A 6,463-nucleotide genomic window follows, 5' to 3' on the forward strand; every position below is an offset into this window, starting at 1 on the left:
GGGGTTTCACCGTGTTGACCAGGATGGTCTCGATCTCTTGACCTCGTGATCCACCCGCCTCGGCCTCCCAAAGTGCTGGGATTACAGGCTTGAGCCACCGCGCCCGGCTATTTTAAACTATTATTAACTATAGTCATCCTATAAGTGCTATAGAACACTAGAACTTACTCCTATCTAGCTGTAATTTTGTATCCTTTAACAAATCTCTCTGTCCTCTCTTTCCCCTACCCTTTCCAGCCTCTAGTATTCTCTGCTTTACTTTTTACTTCTGTGGTATCAACTGTTTTAACTTCCACATATAAGTAAGAACATGACTTTCTGACATGCAGACTGTGTGAGTGTGCAATGTCAGTTCATTTTTTTAATCCACTTTTTTTAGTAAAGCTTAGTTTATCTTCCTAGGTTAAAAGATAAGTAGAAGTTGTAACGTTCCTTCCTGTACCCCCCAAAAGGATTGTTTTGTGCATATATTCCACTTTGGAAGTCACCGATTTTGAGAATGTTTGCAGAAACCCTATCGATTGAGGGATGAGGCACCTGAGTTGGGAATGGTAGTGTTCCATGCTTGTCTTCTCTTCTAGATAAATATGGAATAGACCTCATTAGAATGGCTGACCTGCAAGCCTGTGTAGAAATTTGAGCTATCCTTCTCTTTTCTCTTCTCTTCTTTCTCCTCTTCTCTCCTCCCCTCCCCTCCCCTCTCCTCTCCCTTTCTCTCTCTCTCTTTCTTTTTTTTTCTTTCTTTTTTTAAGACAGAGTCTTACTCTGTTGCCTAGGGTGAAGTGCAACGACACCATCTTGGCTCACTGCAACCACTGACTCTCGGGTTCAAGTGATCCTCCTGCTTCAGCTTTCTAAGTAGCTGGGATTACAGGCATGCACCACCACACTCAGCTAATTTTTGTATTTCTTAGTAGAGAAAAAGTTTCACTGGTCTTGCACTCCTAGCCTCAAGTGATTCACTCACCTTGGCCTCCCAAAGTGCTGGGATTACAAGTGTGAGCCACTGTGGGGGTTGCATGGTAACATATTCAAGCTTATGTACATGGCATTTGAGGTTGGGGCATGGAAAAATACTGAGGCATTTGTGTATGTTATTTGTGCATGAGAATGAAACTCCTTGATCCTGAAAACAGGACAGGGAGTGGAGTGTGTGGTGTGATAAGGAACGCTGAAAACAGCCTCCTAAGAAAGCGATTTGAGTGTTGTACAAGGTCACAGATGTCTCAGTAACTGACTTTATACAGCCATCTAGTGGATGTTTGTGGTTTAACAAGCTCTTTCAACTTGGCGGAGAGATGCTGGGGTGGACTCTCTCAGAAGAGCTACCCCCAACCCTGCTCAGCTGGAATTGTCTGAGTACTTCATTCCCGGTGTTCGCTGCAAGCTGTAAGCTTTCCAAGTGGTGACCCGATGTGATTGCCTTGAAGTTACGGGTGAAGGAGAGGAGTTCATCAATTTTTGGGAAATCCAGTAAGGGACAGTCCTGACTCCCATCAGGAGGATGGAACCCACATGTAAAATATCAGGGGTAGGGTTATGATGGGTCAAGAAGTGACCAAAGAGCAGAAAGCATTTTTTAAAACAGCGCAACAGCTACTTAAGGGTACCCAGTGCACTGTAGAGCCTGGAGCTCTACACAAGCTTATGCTCTTAATTTGGCAGGAATGCCCTTGGTTTCCTGATCAACGAACCTTAGAGTTATGGAAACAGGTGGGTTGGCTGCCTGAAAAGAGGATATGAGCAAGGTCATTTTACTAATGTTACTATTTTGACCACCTGGGCACTGTTATGCTCTGTGTTGTATCCTCTTTATCTGCCAAATTGTGGTGAGTCAGACCACCCATCTTCACCTGAAGGGAATTTAGGAGATTTAAAGGAGAAGGAAAAACAGGAACCAGAAGAACAGGGAGAGACCTCTCTTCCTGCTTCATTTCCTTCTCTGGGGAATAAGGAAGATTATTTTTTTCTAGTGAGGATGAGGACAGATTGGAGCCTGTTTCTCCCCTAATAGAAAAGCTATTTCCCTCTTTTCCTCCATCCTTAAAGAGACATGCATCTGTTGGCCCCGTTCAGACAACATTGCCTCCCATCCACCTTAATGAGATTGGAGGCCACCCAAGGGACAGTTCTTGGATAAGACCCCTGGTCAGCGAACATCTATATGATTGGGTGAACATGTCTTCAATGATGGCCCCGTGACAAACTTTTCTGCTGGATGGGTGCTTCCAGGAGGCAAGGAAAGTCCCCAATGATGGCCGTTTGACAAACTTCCCTGCTAGAGGGGTGCCTCCAGGAGGCAAGGGAAGTGGCTGATTATTATTGTCTTCCCAGTATGCAAATTCTTACTTTCTGCTTCCAGCATCGGACTTCCTGGCCTTGTCTTTTCTGTTTTCCTGGAGCATAAGGGAAAGTTGCGTGCTGCCTCCTGGGTTTTATCCCAGATAGCTCTGGCTTTGTTGCTGCACATAGAGGCCTGGGGCAGGAGAGTTGCTAAGATGCCATGGAGTGCTCATTTAGTCACCAGCAGTCTTGGCAAGTTGCGCCTTTCTGGGTTTGCAGTGACGGAGGGGAGGCCAAGAGGCACAGACCAAGTCCCCAAGTGGCTGCTGTATCTCCAGCCCAGTCCTAAGGATCCTCCTCACCAAGGTCATGTGCCTTAGTAACTGTGCCCAGAAAATGGCCTGCTGCTTGCTGTGCTGCTGCTTTTCCTACTTCTGCCCATCACTGCCACTTCTCACATGTCTCAGTTGACAAGCAATTCCTTGTCTTCCCTGGGTCTTTAGGTAAAGGGCTGAGAAACAGTCCATGTGCACTCCAACCTTACAAGCCTATGGTGGCAGAGTGGTGTAGAGCAGCCTAGAGTACAGAGCCCTGGGGGAGGAGCCCTCTAATAAGGGGCCCTCCCATAGCCATATGTTAAATGCTAACTAGGCTGAGGTAGATGAGCTCTGCCAGCTGGTGTCTTCTTCAGAAGATAGATGCAGCAGTAAGGAATGTTTGTTTCATTTTTGAATGAAATGTTTAAAAACACTGTGGCTGGGAAACTTCAAGGCAGATCTGTGCTACAAGTCTGCTCCTCCCCTGAGCCTCTCTGCTTGGGGATAGTAAAAATAATAAAAAGTCCAGTATGTTTTCAGTACCCTACCTAATAGGGTTGGCTCCAGGCATAGGTGGCCTGGAAGATAGGGGAGTGGTCTTCTCCCAGTCTGTTACCCTCTTGCCTCCTGCCTCCAGGCTTACACACACACTTTACCCCCTGGTGAAGTAAGCATGCCTTTTATTGCCTCTTACTGCCACTTGTAGTCTTCCTTTCTTCCTTCCTTTTAGGGTAGGGGCAGCAACAGGTGGCAGGCTATTAAAAAAAGAGGCTGCCTAAGGAGCCCAGAACAAATAAAAAGAAACCAGCCACAGCCCTACTTTCTGAAGCTTGCTTCTAAGACATTCCAGTGAAAGGCTAATGCAAGAAAATGGCCAGCACCTCAGCACATTCTTAAAAGCTGTTTTTTTTTGTTTGTTTGTTTTTAATATATATATACACTTAAGCTAACTCAATGCAGATTTATTATCCTGGCTACTTGCAGTCACATTCTAATGATTTTCAAGGGCCAAAATATGGTAAAAAAAATCACTTAAAATATCCATCCTTTCCATGCCTTACTTTAGCAGCTAGTGTTTATCTTTTGCCATTTCTGTACTTTATGTGCTATTTACCTGTCTCATAACCCTTCTAAACATATACAAAAAAACACAGATTTAGTAGCATCTCTTCTCATAAAGACACATTGGTGGTGTGTCCAATTGTCAGGATATTACCCTGCTACCCTTTTTCTACTGTTAGGCAAGGAACAATTTCATACTGTCTTAGCTTGTGATCTTGATTGGCAGGTAGCAATGGCTGACTTTATTGGTAATGTCAGTTTCCATTTACCAGTCTCTAAGCTCCTGAGCTTTTTACAAATTGTGCCTGTTAAATTTATATCTATTGTTGTCTCTGAGTCCTTGCTTCATGCCACTACTGTCTTTACAGATGGTTCAGGAAAAACTGAAAAAGCAGCTATGATGTGGCAAGATGCCATGCAAAACTGGCAACACAAAATCCAGGAACATTTCAAAACTATACAACAGGTGGAGATAGGTGCCCTGATACTGGCCTTATAAACTTTTCCTCACCAAGACATACATATAATTAGTGATTCTGCTTATGTGGTATATAGTATTGCTCATTTAGATCTTGCATATGTGAAGGGTATTACTAATGAACCCCTATTAGCTTTATTTCTTGCAGCACAAGAGCTTCTCTGTGCCCGTCATCACCTTCTTTACATCACATATATTTGCTCTCATTCTGGGCTACCTAGTCCCTTATCAGAAGGGAACACTCAAGCCAGCGCTCTGGTATGACCAGAGATGTGGTTTGCAGACTTTTCTGCCTGTTTGTGAGCTCAAGCTGATTATGCTTTTTTTTTNTTTGTCAGAATGCCCATGGTCTTAACAGTTTCATTTGACACTTGCCCAAGCTCTGCAAGCCAACACACCTGGCCTGTGCTAACATTCTTTATAATGGATTTTCCCAGAACAATCTTGTAAAGAAAATACATTCCTATTGGGAAGGAGTACTCCAGACTCTTGAACCCCATCTATTTACCACTGCCCAAGGCACAGAATAAAAGCAATCTTAGGAGTTTCAACAAATTCTGTGATAAAAGTCCACTTAGATCACATTTAAAAAAAAAAAAACAAAAACATTATTACTGGTTGCATAATGAGGGAGTGTCATGCTCTTGTCTAAAGAACAGGAATCTCTAAGCAATCTACCAACAGCAGAGATCACATCCAGATATGCCAGAAAAAGATGTCAGCGTAGCATATTCTAGAGAAACTTTATTGTTTTTGTTTTTTTTGAGACAGGGTCTTGCTCCGTCACCAGGCACCAGGCTGGAGTGCAGTGGCAAGATCTTGGCTCACTGCAACCTCCGCTTCCCGGGTTCAAGCAATTCTCCTGCCTCAGCCTCCCGAGTAGCTGGGGCCACAGGTGTGCGCCACCACACCCAGCTAATTTTTGTATTTTTTTAGTAAAGATGGGGTTTCACCATGGTCTCGATGTCTTGACTTTGAGATCTGCCTGCCTTGGCCCACCAAAGTGTTAGAATTACAGGCGTGAGCCACCGCGCGTGGCCCAAAAGTTTTTGAAGCAAACTAGATGGACAATTTAAGAATTATATAGGAGTTCTTTTCCCCATCTTTAAAATGGATGTAACAATAGTATTGTCACATATAATTTTCCTGAGTATTATATGAGATAATTTAAATAAAGCTTTGGCTTAATGCTAATATGTTATTCTTGTTGTTATTGTTGTATTATTGTTATTGTTACTGTTGTGGTGTTAAGACAGCTTTTCACCCACTTTTCTATGAACCTTTCCTGGGTTGGTACATGTTTAGTTTAGCATAACTAAAGGAAGCTTTAGATAATACACCTTAAGGCACAGATGGGACAGAAACTCTTATATAAGATTTAATGATGATAGCTAACATTATTAACCACATACTATCTGCCAGGCATGTTTCTATGTGCTTTACAAGAATCATTTTATTTAATCCCTTTATGAAGTCAAGAGTTAGATACTACTATTACCTGAATTTTATAGCTAAGGAAACTAAGTTACAGAGGAATCTGAATAATTGAGCCAAGGTCACCTAGCTAGGAGAACTGGAATCAAATACAAGCAATCTAGATGATACCAGAATATGAATCCTGAAAGCATAGAAGATCTGACTATATTTTAGTTAATTTAATTTGAGGCAAACTATAGTGGGTCCTTATCATTCCTCCATCCTTGCTGTGTAACTGCTGAGACCCATTAATTAATGGAAGGCAATGGTGCTGAATGGCTGCAAAGTTACAGATTTGGAGCAAGGAAACAGTCCAAAAGTAAAGGAAAAGAAACAAGAGTAGGATCCAGCTTGCGATACTGGCTCATCTGGCTATGAGTGGGTTGTCAAAAGGGGTACCCTGACTAGGGCTGCAAAACCAGGAATTTTTAAAAAGTGTTTTGTGTCTAAAAGATCTTTTATCAATTTTGTACTTAAAAGATCTTTAGTAAACTAAGAGGAGGCATTAAACAAATGCTCTGGCCAAGAGATAGAGTGACAGTTGAAATTTAGCCTACTGCGTGTCTTGCCGATTTTATTGATAGTTCAGGCAAAAGGAAATGAGAATATTCAATACACTAGGAATGTAAAAAGATGACAAGTTTGAGAGGCATTTAAAAATGTGTTCAGATGTGTTTGTACTCTGAATAACAGTGGGTTTGGGGGGATCATGGTGGAGCTGTTATACATGGAGATGATATAAATAAGTGTGTGGCAGTGGATTAGTTTTCTTTTTTCAAGTGATTTTAGACCAGGCCAAAAAAAAAAAAAAAAAAAAAAGATAGCTGCAGGACAATGGACTCAGGAA

Source organism: Cebus imitator, unplaced genomic scaffold (genome assembly GCF_001604975.1).
Source record: "Cebus imitator isolate Cc_AM_T3 unplaced genomic scaffold, Cebus_imitator-1.0 Scaffold233, whole genome shotgun sequence".
Classification (NCBI taxonomy): domain Eukaryota; kingdom Metazoa; phylum Chordata; class Mammalia; order Primates; family Cebidae; genus Cebus; species Cebus imitator.